Source organism: Rhinolophus hipposideros (assembly GCF_964194185.1).
Source record: "Rhinolophus hipposideros genome assembly, chromosome: 21".
Taxonomy (NCBI): Eukaryota; Metazoa; Chordata; class Mammalia; order Chiroptera; family Rhinolophidae; genus Rhinolophus; species Rhinolophus hipposideros.
This window is the reverse complement of record NC_138067.1, coordinates 34435248-34449196: the sequence shown is the minus strand read 5'-3', so window position 1 is coordinate 34449196 and position 13949 is coordinate 34435248.

Sequence of the window (13949 nt, the reverse complement as noted above, 5' to 3'; positions counted from 1 at the left end):
ATTTTACCCCGATCATTGCCTAATCACTTAAATATTGTACAGGGAAAAAAAATTGTATTGGAATATTCGTTTATCCTCTGGTTTGCTAACCACTCTGCCAAGCTGGCACAGCATTCTTTGTCTGTCTGGGAAAGCCTTCTCCCACACTCAGCGGGTCCACTCTATGCCAAGGAGACTAGAGTATTTCCTATGCAGCTGGGAATTCTGTCTTCTGCTGGTTTACAATTTGTGTGTGTGCGTGTGTATATGCCAACTCTGTGCTTAGCTGTGGGGATTTAGCAACAAATAAGACCGAACACAGCCCTTGCCCACACGGAGCTTACGCTTTAGAGCCAAAGAGACAGACATGCAGTAATTATACAATTTTTCTGTTAACTGTACTACAAGAAAGTACAAGATGCTGTTAGAGATTATAAGAAAGGAATCAAATCTGGCCTGTAGGACAGGGAAGGCCCAAAAGATGAATACGATTTGGCTAAAGTGATACCCATGAAGTGAATGTACCAGTCAGAGGGAATGTCTTACCTAAAGATCTTTGTGATGGAAGAAATTTAAGGCCAGAGTGGCTGAAGCACAGTGTCCCAACTGGAAAGTGGTGAGATAGGCAGGGCCTATGGCCCAAGCAGGTTTCTGATTTTACCTTAAGAGAGATGGGAACCTCTGAAAGAGTTGCTCTCACGATAATGAAATGAAGAGAGCCTGGTGGAGGCTCTGTCTATGGGTTGAGGAGATATACCATGTTGCTTTCTTGGAAGTCACCTTGGATTCAAGCCACCATAATAAAAACTTTCTGTATAAATCTCTGCCTCACTGACGGGTATCTGTGCATATTGTACAAATCCAAAGAATTTGTATCCAAAGGACGTGAGAAGCTGGGTGTCCTGTTAATTGAACATGCTAGTTACCTGAGAGCTATTATGATTACCTCAGTTACCTAAGAGATACAGATGCTAGTGTCAGCTCATTCTGTCCACAGCTTCACCTCCTACGGGTTGTATGACCTAAGGCAAATCACTTGACCTCTCTGTCATCTGTAAATGGAGATAAAAACCATATCTATCTAACAGGATTGAAGGAGTTAATATGTTAAGCTCTACAACAGTGCCTGCCTAGTACACGGTAAGAGCTTAAAAGTATTAGCTATTAGTACCATGATGCTCATACATGAATTATAAACAAATTATAGAATTCTAGTAGACTGAAATATACTTCAAAACAAGGTCAAGCTGTTCTTAATATTGCTTTGATGATTCAGCTACTGAAATACATAGTGTTAAAGGTGTTGATATTGACCCTATCGAGTATCCCAAAAGATGTTTCTTAGAATAGTTTCCTTATTTGCCACATTTTATCATTTCATTTGTTTCCATAAAGTAGTTACTCACCTGACTGATTGGTTCTTTCCCATGTGATATGATCACCATCCTTCAGGGGAAAATTCAAACCTCCAATTTTACCTTTGGAAGCACAATTGGAATCAGCAAAGATTCCAATCAGCAAAAAAAAAAAAAAATCCACAACAGCAAAGATGCTAAATGGTTGTCTTGGGACCTCCTCAAATTTCATAAGTGGGCTCTTCGCATGAAAGAGAAAAGTCCGACAGTTTAAACTTGAACAGTTAGCAAATACTGTGAATGTCCACTATAAATCACTTTCCGTGTGTAAGATTGTGTTATCCTGTGACTTAAGTCTATACCAGCTGTGCACTTATGAATAGTGCATGCCATCTGTGCACACAAGGACAGTGTGCACAGGTGTGTGAACACATGACGATAAGTACAGATCATCCATGCTCAGGAGGAGAGCTGTATATATCTGTGTGCATGAGGCTAGGTGCCTATAGTCTGTGCATTAAGAATAGGTACATGTCAGGCCAGCCCGGTGGCTCAGACGGTTAGAGCTCCATGCTCCTAACTCCGAAGGCTGCCGGTTCGATTCCCACATGGGCCAGTGGGCTCTCAACCACAAGGTTGCCAGTTCAATTCCTTGAGTCCCGCAAGGGATGGTGGGCTCTGTCCCCTGCAACTAAGATTGAACAGAGCACCTTGAGCTGAGCTAAGCTGCCGCTGAGCTGCCGCTGAGCTCCTGGATGGCTCGGTTGGAGTGTGTCCTCTCAACCACAAGGTTGCCGGTTCAACTCCTGCAAGGGATGGTGGGCGGTGCCCCCTGCAACTAGCACCTTTAACTGGACCTGGAGCTGAGCTGCACCCTCCACAACTAAGACTCAAAGGACAACAACTTGACTTGGAAAAAAGTCCCAGAAGTACACACTGTTCCCCAATAAAGTCCTATTCCCCTTCCCCAATAAAATCTTTAAAAAAAAAAAAAAGAATAGGTACATGTCATCTGTGCACATAAAGGATGGTGACATCCATGCACATCAGGAAATGTAATCAGTGTCTTTTGTGGGTCCAGGAGGGTCTTACATCTTCACTCCACTGAATAAACACTGATTACCTGTTACACAATGATTGTACTGTAACTTATTCCAGTGCCTACGAAGCACAAACAAGATAAATGAAGGGTATTTTTTGTTTGTTTGTTTGTGATATATGTAACACCAGTCTCCATCATGGCAGTGTGAAGTCCTTTGGGGACAGGACAGGGTGATGCTGACTAGCGTTTAACCTAGCTAAACCTCTGTTGGTCATCTGTAGAGTGGGTTAACCTCATAGAATTGTTACGAGGATTAAGTAAACTGACACGAAAAGAAGCTAGTACAGTGTCTGGCACATAGGAGGCACAAAATCATTTGTCCACACAAAAAGATTTTGCTACCTAGGACCCAGTTCTTGGTTTCTAATACCATTCTCCAATAAAAGGAACTTGGGTCCTTGGGGAAATGGCTGATTAAGGCAGGAAATATATAAAATGAGCTGGAGCATCTTTTGATGCCAGAAAGTGAGGACATGCTCAGAAAGCAAAACAATGCGGGTATGTGTCTTAGCTGAGGCTGCCATAACAAAATATCATAGACTGCGTGGCTTAAACAACAGAAATTTCTTATCGTTCTGGAGGCTGGCAAGTCTAAAATCAATTGCCCAGCAAGGTAGCTTTTCTTCTGAGTCCTCTTTTCTTGGTTTGTAGTCAGCCACCACCTCACTGTGTGTGTGCTCACATGATCTCTTTGTGTATATGCTGGGGGGGGGGAGGAAGGGAGGAGAGAGCGAGAGAGATCTGGTGTCTCTTCTTATAAGGTCACTAATCCCATCATAAGAGGACCCTCATGAACTCATCTAACCCTAATTACCTCCCAAAGGCCTCATTTCTAAATATAATACCATCATATTTGGCATGAAGGCTTCAACATGTGAACGTGGGGTGGGGAGGGCCACAGACATTCAGTCCACAATAGTATGTCAAGGGGTTACAGGAGCTAAATGAAAGAGCCTCCGCCCCAGTGCCCAAAGAGCCCCTATGCCAATTTGAGTGGCAAAATAAATAACGTAATATTGGATTACAACCCAAAGTATAAAATTAATATCCATGAGTTCATGCCGATATAAATAAATGAGTAAATAAGTGTCAGAAAAGAGACAAATCTCCCATGCAGAAGAATTCCAAATAATTTATGGAGATACTCTGTCCTCAGATGGGGGACAATAACTCCCCACTCTTTTAGTGTGGGCTGCACATCCTTCTGAAGAGCAGAGCATGAAAGGGAAAGATAAAGAGAAATTCTACAGTGGAGAAACCTGGCAAACACTACTACAGCCAGGTGACCAAGGTTAACTCAATAGACATAAACCATGTTGATATGTGATGAAAATGGCACTTGATCTTCCTCTCAAGAACTCATAACTCCAGTCTAACCAGGAGAAAAATACCAGACAAATTCCAATAGAGGGGCATTCTACAAAACACCTGACCAGTACTCCTCAAAACTGTCAATGTCATTAAAAACAAGGGAAGTCAGAGGAAGTGTCACAATCTGAAGAATTCGAAGGAGACATGTAGTGTGGTAGCCTGAATGGGATCCTGGGACAGAAAAAGGACACTGGATAAAAACTAAGGAAATCCAAAAAAGAATGGAGTTTAATTTATTTGGTATTGTGGCTCATTAATTGGCTCATTAATTGTAACAAATATACTATACTAATGTAAGATGTTAATAATAGGGAATACTGGGTGCAGGGTAAATGGGAAATCTCAGTATTATCTTTTCGATACTTTGCAACTAAAATTGTTCTAAAAATAAAGTCTGTTTAGGGGAGAAAAAAGCATTTGGGATACATTACAGGGTTACCATTAACTTAAAACACTCTGAAATATGAACAAATCAGAGGAAGCGCAGACTTCAGCTAAATAGATAAGGATGTTGAACGCAGAAAAGCCTTGAGCCCAAGTCCTACCTTGCTCCCTACTGGAGACTGTGTTTCTGCCAGGCAAACCCAAGTCATGCAGAGAAATGGAGCCAGAGAGCGGGGAACAGGACTGCAGGAACTCCTCCAGGAGGGGAGGAGGTGGCAAAGAGGGAGGAAGAGGCGGCGGGACAGCACTGTGGGGCTACCAGATGATGTAGGTGTCTGGGGTGTCATCTTTGGGCTACTGAGGGACCCGTCCTCAGAAGGGCCACGTGCCAGGTCAATCTCTGGGAGCTGCAAGGCCAAAATGAGAAGGAAATGAAAGTTTCCAGGATAGAGGCACATGCTTGTCCCATGTACTCACTCCTGCATTCTTTTTCATCTGTCTCAATCATTAGTTGAGTCCCCACTCTGTGCCAAGCACTGTCCCAAGCGCTGGCAGTCCTACAGAACAAGGTACTGGGACTGGGGAAGTGGGAGGCTGGTGCCCGGCAGATGAGAAGGAGGCCAAGGGAGCTCCACCAGGTTGGGTGGTGCTTGAATTTGTTGGCTTAGAGTCAGGAATCTTCTAGGTGTTTCTCATGGATTCTTCCTTTTACTTTTTTTTTTTTTTTTTAGGTTCCTATACTAACAATCAGTTCCTGTGCAAGCTTAAATGCGGGTTCAGATTTACTTGGGCGTGGTGGGTGGAGCTACCAGCATCCATTCACATAAATATTGGGGGAATTAGGCTGGAAGAGGAAGGTAGAGTTTGTTTTATTTTCCCTTGCAAAGGTTTTCTTGGGGAAAGCTAGGACTTGAAGGGACAAGCGCTGTGGTAGTCCTTATGAAGAGAGTGACATTTCCCCTATCACTGTGAACCACCCCATTTCTTCAGCCTGGTAGGAACTGAAGTGAATGCAGAACGGCTTAACGTCTCTAGGATTTGTGTTTTTGTGAACATCAGGCATCAGCCCCTTTGGCATATGGGCAGCAACTTGGAGAAGAAAAAGCTGAAGCAGAGGCCGTGCTAAGGGGCCTGTCCTCCAGAGACTTTGATGATAAGAGATATCAATGGTACGGTACACTATGGTGGGGTCCCAGGAGCTGCCAAGAAATACTTGGTGATGAAGGTTGGAGATTTGTTCTGTTACTGTTAAATAGACCTACCGTAGCCACAGGTGGGAAGGCCTGGGCAAACTTCAGAGCCAAAACAGTAAATGTCCTTTCAAAAAAATTCTAGCCTTATCTTGCCTCAACCAGGGTGAAGTCAAAGGTGCAGCAGCCTGAAGAGCTTATGAGATCAGTGTGTCTTGGGCAGAGAGAAATGGAGGGGGTGGGCGGGGAAGAAGTGGAGGATGATTGAGGAAAGCTATGAATGCCCACTACTTCTGGCGCGCTATCTGGCGGACAACTCCTTCTCAGCTTCATGTATCCAGTTCCTCCCCAGGCCTCAAGCCCCAAGCCAAATCTCAACTCTCGGCCTTTGCTGGTTATTCAAATTCTTGCTGACCTTACTCCTTCTTCTCATGACTTACATGTAACATTAAGATATACTTTATTGTGTGCTTTTTGCTATTTTTTATTTTTGTCTGTCATACTCTGTTCTTATAGAAAAGTAAGGTTCTGTTTTACATACATACTGCTATGTCGTGTATGTATGAGGTTTTAGAAAACACAGCTGGGGGGGATGAGAGTCTTTGTCCCGAGTGGGGGACCTAGGGGTGCACCATGGCTTTCATTGCAGTCTACCTCTTGCACTGCTTGAATCCACTTATTATTTATAAGAAGTTAATCCCATCTGTGAATAGCTTCTCTGGTGTTTTGGACGGTCTCCTGTGCTGGAGAAATTTGCCAGAAGATAGCTAGCGGATGAAGGATGGCTGCAGCTGGCCTCAAGGCGCACTGATGTTCATCGCCTGCCTCCCCTACTACCCCTTCTAGGTCACCCTCACTCTTGGCTAGCACCTCTTCTGGTCTAAGCAGTTTACCTATTGAGGTGACCCACACCTTCATCCTTGAGAAATCTCTACCCTTTGTTATCGTGTCCTTTTAAGGTCTTGGCCATTGTACCTGTTCGTTTGCCATCAAGATTGGATATGGGATCCCTCATGCAAAAGAAATACATGAAAAAAATAAACCAGAAACTAATGAGATTGGTTACCTACAGAGGGTGGGTTGGAATGGGATCAAAAGAATGGGGAGTGGGAAGAAGGTAGAAGAGGTGAGGGGGATGGTGATACCTCTGTGAGTATACCTTTCTGTGTAGCTCTGACTCTGAAACCATGGTAAGGTTTCACACACATCAGAAATAAATAGTGAACGCTAACTTGGATGTGGGAGGAACCCAAAGTGAAATACAAATAGTAACCAACCAACCTAACTGCACTGCAAATGAACAAATAAGCACACTGTGGTGAAGAGAGGAACTAACCTGAGTAACTTTAGAAAATAGTATTTTGATTGGAAAAGGCAAACTAGAAAAAGAACCACAAATAATATGCAGTAGCTACTAAATTTTTCCAAGGGGAATGGTAGCAATTCTGGAACTAGTTTATGTATATGCTAGGACTGAGCAAATAAGTAAATACATTTGGATAAGGAGAACAAGTTTCCCACTGTTGGAGAAAGGAGTTACGAATAAGGAAAGAGGAAGACTACAATGAACCCTGTGGTATTAGATTGGAAACAGAGTGATATCAGAATGAATTCATGACTATAGTATATACACAGATTGAAGTAGAAATAAATATGGATGTGTGTGTGTGACAGAATATATATATTCATATACATATGGCCCATATAGCTTTGTCCTCTGACAGGACTTAGAAGCAATGACACTCTAGTAGCAATGATCCCACCTAGAGACCAAATCATGGTTTCTAAATATCTTTTTAAAGTGAGAAGAGCTAGGGCTTCTTGGAGAGCTGGTTGATTCCTGAGTTGGGCAGAGAAAAGACAAGAAGAATCTGGCACATTTCATGGTGCCAGAAGTAAAGAAATGCTCAAAAAATGATGGGCACATTTCAAAAGAACATAGAAGTTAATTTGAAGAAGCTCCCAATGGCTAGATCTGGGACAATTTGAGTCACAAAGTAAATAATAGTGATGAATGATAACGTGCCAAATAAAATAAATATCTATGAGCTTATACTGATACAAATAAATTACTGAATAAACAAATAAATAGCAGAGAAGAAACAGCTTTTCCTTACAGCAAATTCCAATTAATAAATGTAGAAAAATGACTGAAATAGCAAATTATCATTAGACAAACACTGCAGTAATAATTGTTGCAGGTATCAATCATCAATGATAAAATCAACAGATGAAAGCATGAGAAACAGGATATTTACATATTCTCCAAGTATCTCCTCACAAGATACTTACTAGTTACAATGGGAAAAAAATAATAACTTTGGTACAGTATGATTTCACTCATATGTGGACCCTAAAACAACAAAAATACTCATAGATACAGACAACAGATTGATGGTTAGAAGAGAGAAAGGAAAGTGGGAGAAGAGCAAAATGGATAAAGGGGGTCAAATATATGGTGATGAATGGAAACCAGACTTTTGATGGTGAGCATGCACTAGTGTATACAGATATTGAATTATAATGTTGCACACTTGGAACCTATATAATGTTATTAACCATTGTTACTGCAATAAAAAAATCTTTGGGGTATAATAAATTTTAGATATAATAAAAATGGCAATTTCAGTTATGTTTAGAAAATTATGAGGACAGTACATATTAAATTCTGCGGCTATAGCCAAAGCTTTAGTTACTCAAGAAAAGTCATAGTTTTAAAAGCTTGTGTTATTGGAAAAGAATAAATGGGCAAATATTCTATTCGGGGAAGTAAAAGGAGATTTCTTTATCTGAAGCCTGATATTTACGAAGTTGCTCAGGAGACATAAGGGAGTCATAACACGAAAATATGAATGACTATGCTTCATGAATTGGCCATGGTTAAAATTAATCCTCACTTACACATTTCCTAACCCAATAAGGGATCCATTTTGAGGGGTCAGTGGAGCAGAATACACAAACAACAGATCTACCGTGAAATGAAGTCGCAGAAAAGGCCAGATTTCACACGGTCTGTGAAAGTCATATTGGTTGTTTGTCTCACAAGCAAAGACATTGACAGAGGTGAATAGGGCAAGATTCAGACAGGTTAACAACTGAGGAAGGGAAATCGGTGGATAAAAGATACTGATATGAAAGAAAATTAGTTAAACAGCAAAGGGAGGCTCTTGGGAAAATTAATAAAGTGACCCTCTTTGTCATCACATTGCAAAAGCCTGAAAGGAAATCTATAGAATATCATCACAAACCATAAATGGAACACCTGACTCATTCTGTTCATTTTAATTGTGCCTAATTGCAGTTATAACCCAAGTTTTCTGAAATATAAAACCGACTCTTCGTGACACTTGTTTAATTTTCAAGGCAAAGCCCCAATCATATTTTTTTCACTATACTATGAAATTTTGGTTCCTGTTTTAAGTCGATTCACTCCAATTCCTTTTTTTCTTTTTTGCTACTATTTATCCTAGGAGAATGAGGACCTCCCACAAATTAACCTTTCATCAGCAGTTGATTCTTCATGTGACTTTCTTTTTCTGATTGCTGAAAAGGCGGAGGCAAAGGTCTGGAGGCACTTTCAAACTCGTGGGACAACTCAGAGATGGAGTTAGCTGCTGCCCTGGCCCCACCTCAGAAAGGCTTGGTGACTGTGGGGTCCTCTGAGTAGGGGGCACACACTGCTCCACTTCAGTTTTACCTGGGCCACTGTGCCCTGGAAAATGGAAGGTCGGCCCTAGACAATCACAGGTCCTGATGACTGTAGTGCACTTAGTCTCAGACGTTCAAGTTCAACCACTTGATTTTCCTGGAATCCTCAATGACAATGAAGTGGAAATCACTCCTTTGGCCTGCTTTGGTGTTCATAGGCCTTCCTGTAGCTCCTCCCTTCTCTCTTTCCTCACACAGGGCGTCTCCAAAGAAACCAACTCCTCTTGATTACCGCTGATAAGCTGTAGGAAACAGGGCTGGAAGGTGCACCTTTGGTGACGTGGGTACCTGAGCCTGACAGGGAAGGCTGTCTTGCCTTTTGGAAATCATTTGAGTCACACATGAAAATAATCACTGAGCTGCCTGCCAGTATCGGTGTCCAGGGTTTGAACTGACAAGTGGTTGTTGTTTTTCCCCCTTGGAACAGTGAATTCCAAACTTCTGTGCCAAAGAAGAGATGCGTCTGATGGTGCATGAGGCATGCCAGGGCCTGTTCTAACACTTAACTTTTGTATTTGTACTCCAGACCTACATGCCACCACTCAACTGTGACTCTGATAAGGCTTGCAGTAGTTTTTAAAACCTGGTGTAATATGTCCTTGTATGGGGTAAATAGAAAGGGTTTGGCTCTCAACAATGATGGATGTGTGGCTGCCACATCCCACCTTTTGCCTTACTACAGATAATTTAAGTCGTTTTGCCAAGAGAGGCTTCAAGGTCAAGTATTTTTCTATTATCCTATTTTTTAAAGTTTATCAATGCATGGAAAAATAAAGTTTTGTGTGTTTTTTTAAGTTAAATGCAAGTATTACCATAAATTCTGTGCTCATTTTTGGATGCATGCTCTAACGCAGTGAACAATCCACATGAATGTCCCCCACCATGGGTGGACCTCTCCAGTGGCCAAAGCTGACTGGCCTTCAGCTTCCTGTTGATCGTAAAATGAAAGAAACCTACCACCCAGCCCCCTCAGATTTCCTCATCCATGGATTTCTAAGCCACACCATGGTGGGGATCTTTCCACCACTGCTTTTTCCAGCTGTGGGATATTCTAATCTAATTTATCGTACAAAAATACTAATGCGGTTGGTTAACCTGACTTGTGTATTTTTGCTTCAAGGTACTACCTCAGGATTTTAAATGTTTTGCATTAGATATTGAATATTTAATCCATGGCTAAAGTGATGAGTCACTAACAAACAAACAAAACTTGATTTCCCTCTGGGGGTGTACCTTCCCTTCTTATAATTCAACCTGTACATATATCTGTCATGGCCCAAAGGGCGTGTGCAATTATTTCAGTGTGGGAGAATCTCAGATGATTAGCTACAACCTCAGTGTTTTGAAGGTGTGACTGTTGTGGGCAAAACCAGTTAATTAATTAGACTTGAACAGTCTGTGAGCCCAATGTCTGTCCTTGAAATTCACTGAAGCCCTTCCCAAAAGAAAAAAAAATAGAAAATGAAAAAAGGATTAGTTATGTCTTTTAGAACATAAATCAAAAACTTTAAAATGTTTCAATAATTCTTAAAATGTCAGTAATTGCCCTAGTTCCCTGTGCTTAAAGGGATTTATTAAGAGTTGTTTTCCCATGACAACTTAAAATAAAAAACTCTGAGTTGAAAAAAAAAAGGAACTAGAATGATTGGCTTTGATGGATTCAAGTTACAATTGCACACTAACTACTTGTACTGTTGCAGCAAATTTAAAGGGGCAGATGTCCTGTCTGAAAATAGACTCTGAATTGACACATCAGCCTGTGGAAGGTAATAAACAGTGCTGGAGTCTCATAGCACTCACCCAGTAAATGGGTCATCCCAGGCTTCATTCTGTCATGGTTTTTGGACCAGGCACAGTGCTGTGATTTTGCAGATAAGATCTTTTGCTCTGAGCCAAAATACAGGAAAACCTCTCCCTACATCATCCCACAGAGCAAAACCAGCAAGGAACCCAGGGCCCTGGCATCACCTCCTCGATGTCTCAGCCAGACCCCAGCTCAGCCTGGAGGGCCTGAGGTCTCCCTGTGACTCCATGACTCCTGCTGGCTTTGGTGTGATTACCAAGCTTCAGGTAACTTCAGAGGAATGAAGAACTGAACACCGAACTTTCTCAGCTTTATTAAGTGAGAAGCAGACACTTCAGCCTGTGGAGAAAGCATCAGAGTAGGCAAACAACAATGTCCCAAGCAGACTTCACCTTCTGACTCAGGGATGATGGATCCCAGAATGTTTATTTCATGAACTAGATCCATCAATGTTAAATTCAGGATAAAGGCTAAAGGAAAGGGGACACTTTTCGAGTAAAGACTGGACAATAAATTTAGGACTGTGTCAACTACAAAGGGGTTTATGGGAAGCTCTCACGGGCTCCCAGCCTTGCTGGGACCTGGGGCACTGCCTCATCCAACAACAGCCCAATCAATATATGGCTGCTTTAGTTTGGTCTCTGTTCACCATGGTCATTGCTGCCAACAAACGGTTCGCCATCCTTCTGTCATTCACTCCAAATCCAAGGTCTTGGCAGCGGGCCTGCAATTAGCCAAGTGTGGGTCCCATGCCTCCTTCCACCCCACCAGTATCCAAAAGAGGAAGGATTTGCCTCTTCAACTTCCACAGAAGTTGGGGCCAGGAGGGAGGGGGACAGTGGGAGGCAGCAACCTAGAGTTACCCCTGTGCCGAGACCACACAGTGGGGGTAAGGTCACTTCTCATAAGGCTTGTGGTGCCACTGTGAAGGAAGATAGAAGCTTGTCAGCCAGGCCAATCAATGACCCCTGCCTGGCTGAGAAGCAATGGTACACCTGTGGTTAGACTCCAGGAGCCCAGCCCATGAGGGCTTCTCCCTCTTCAGAACTCCCACAGCATCTCTGTGGGTCCCAGCACTTGTCACGTCACGTAGTCTGCCCCCGTCCATGAGTACCTCCCAGTGAGATGGCAAGCTTCTTCCAGTGATCTCCAAGGAAGCCGGAACAGTGCTATGAACATAACAATTACTCAAAACATATGTGTGGGCTAAGAATATGAAACCAATGACATATGTGAATATCACGTGAAATCGCGTTGCACTATTTTCTGGAGAACTAGCACAGTGTCTGGGGACAAACCCTAGAGCTGAGCAAATCCATGCTCTCGTGTGAGATCCGTGTGACCTTGGGCCAGTTATTTCTCTTTTCTGGGCCTCAATTCCCTCATCTGTACATCTGGATGACAATACCTACCTAAAAGGGCTTGGGGAAAATTAGAGGGAATGTGGACAAAGTATCTGGCATCTACCAGGCATCCAAATCACAGTTTTAACAGTTATAATCAGACATGGACTTTTTCATATGGTATTCCTCAAACTGACACTTCATGCCGTGATTAAAGACAAATGTGCTGTGTCTTGAAGTTTGTCTTTAGGGAATATTTGATTAACGCGAAATTTGCTTTACATCATAGCATATGTATGTATTACATACATAATTTTTTTGAATTTCTACATTTTTATACGTTGGTATTAGAAGATTAACATTTACTAATAAATTTGTTTTAAATGGTATTATGGATAGGAATAGTGCAACCTGATCCTGTGCCTGGAAAATGTGTTACAATATCCTTTAGGGTAAAAAAGAAGACGTTTTCCATCAAAGTTTTCAGTTTGATTTGAGGCAAGAAGATTCAAAGGCTTGGTGCTTGGTTAATTAAGGTACTGAATATTCAAATGTCAACAGGTATTTATTGAGTGCTTACTATGTACAAGGCACAGTCCTGGGCCTTTATATGCTCCAGGGAACAAACGGGAGGGAGATCCCCGCTTTCCTGGGGTCACTTTCCTGTGGCAAAGGGAAATAGACCACCAACAAGAGACAGAAAACAGAGCTATGAGGTGTGATCAAAAAATACAGTGAATGCTGCTGCCAAGCGCCATCCCACGGAAAGGCAGGATCTTCAATACGGGAAGCGGTGCGTCGAACCTTAGTAACAGTATGTGACGAGTTTCAACTTGTTCGGTGCAGTCAGTCGAGTGTGTGCTGTGGTGGAGAGAAGGCGTGTTTTAAAGTGTGCCGTATAAATCATCCTCCATCATGACAACGCTCCGTGTCACACATCGCTTCTGGTACTGCAATTTCTGTCAAATAAAAACATTACGGTGTGTTCTCATGACCTTATTCACCAGATCTGGCACTGTGGGACTTCTGGCTCTTCCCCAAAGTCAAAATGACCATGAAAGTTTTGAATCGATTCAGGACATGGAAGCAGTCACGACAATGCAACTAAAGACGCTCACAAAAGAGAACTTCCAGAACCGCTTCAGAAAGTGGCAAGAACAATGGGAGAAGTGCGTTAGAAGCGAGGGGGATAAATGGCAATGTGTCTTTTACTGTAATCATTTTTTTTTATTTAAACATTCACTGTAGTGTTTGATCACACCTTGTAAGCGGAACCCTATGTTAAAAGGTGGTAAATATTATGGAGAAAAGCAAAGGAGTCTAAAGAAAACTGGGTGTGGGACTGAGCATATTTAAATACAATGCTCAGACTGGGCCTCTGTGAGAAGGCCATGTGGGAGCAAAGACTTGTAAAGTCTAGTCAAGAGAATCAAAGCCCTGAATTGTGCCACGAGAACAAAATGATCTAGAATGGCTTTCTACAGGTGTTGCATTACTCTGAAAACTGCCAGCTTCATTTTTTTTTTCTCCTAGGACATATTTTGTAGGCATAATCACCGTCATTCTTTTGGGAACTGTCTCCTCCCCTCCTCCACGCCCTTCTCTTCAAGGATTATATATAGGAGATGTGCTCAGAGAGGAAACCAGACTTATACTGAGGAAAAAAAGTAAGTTCCTTTCTCTTAACAAGAGATTTCTTCCTGCAGGGAGATT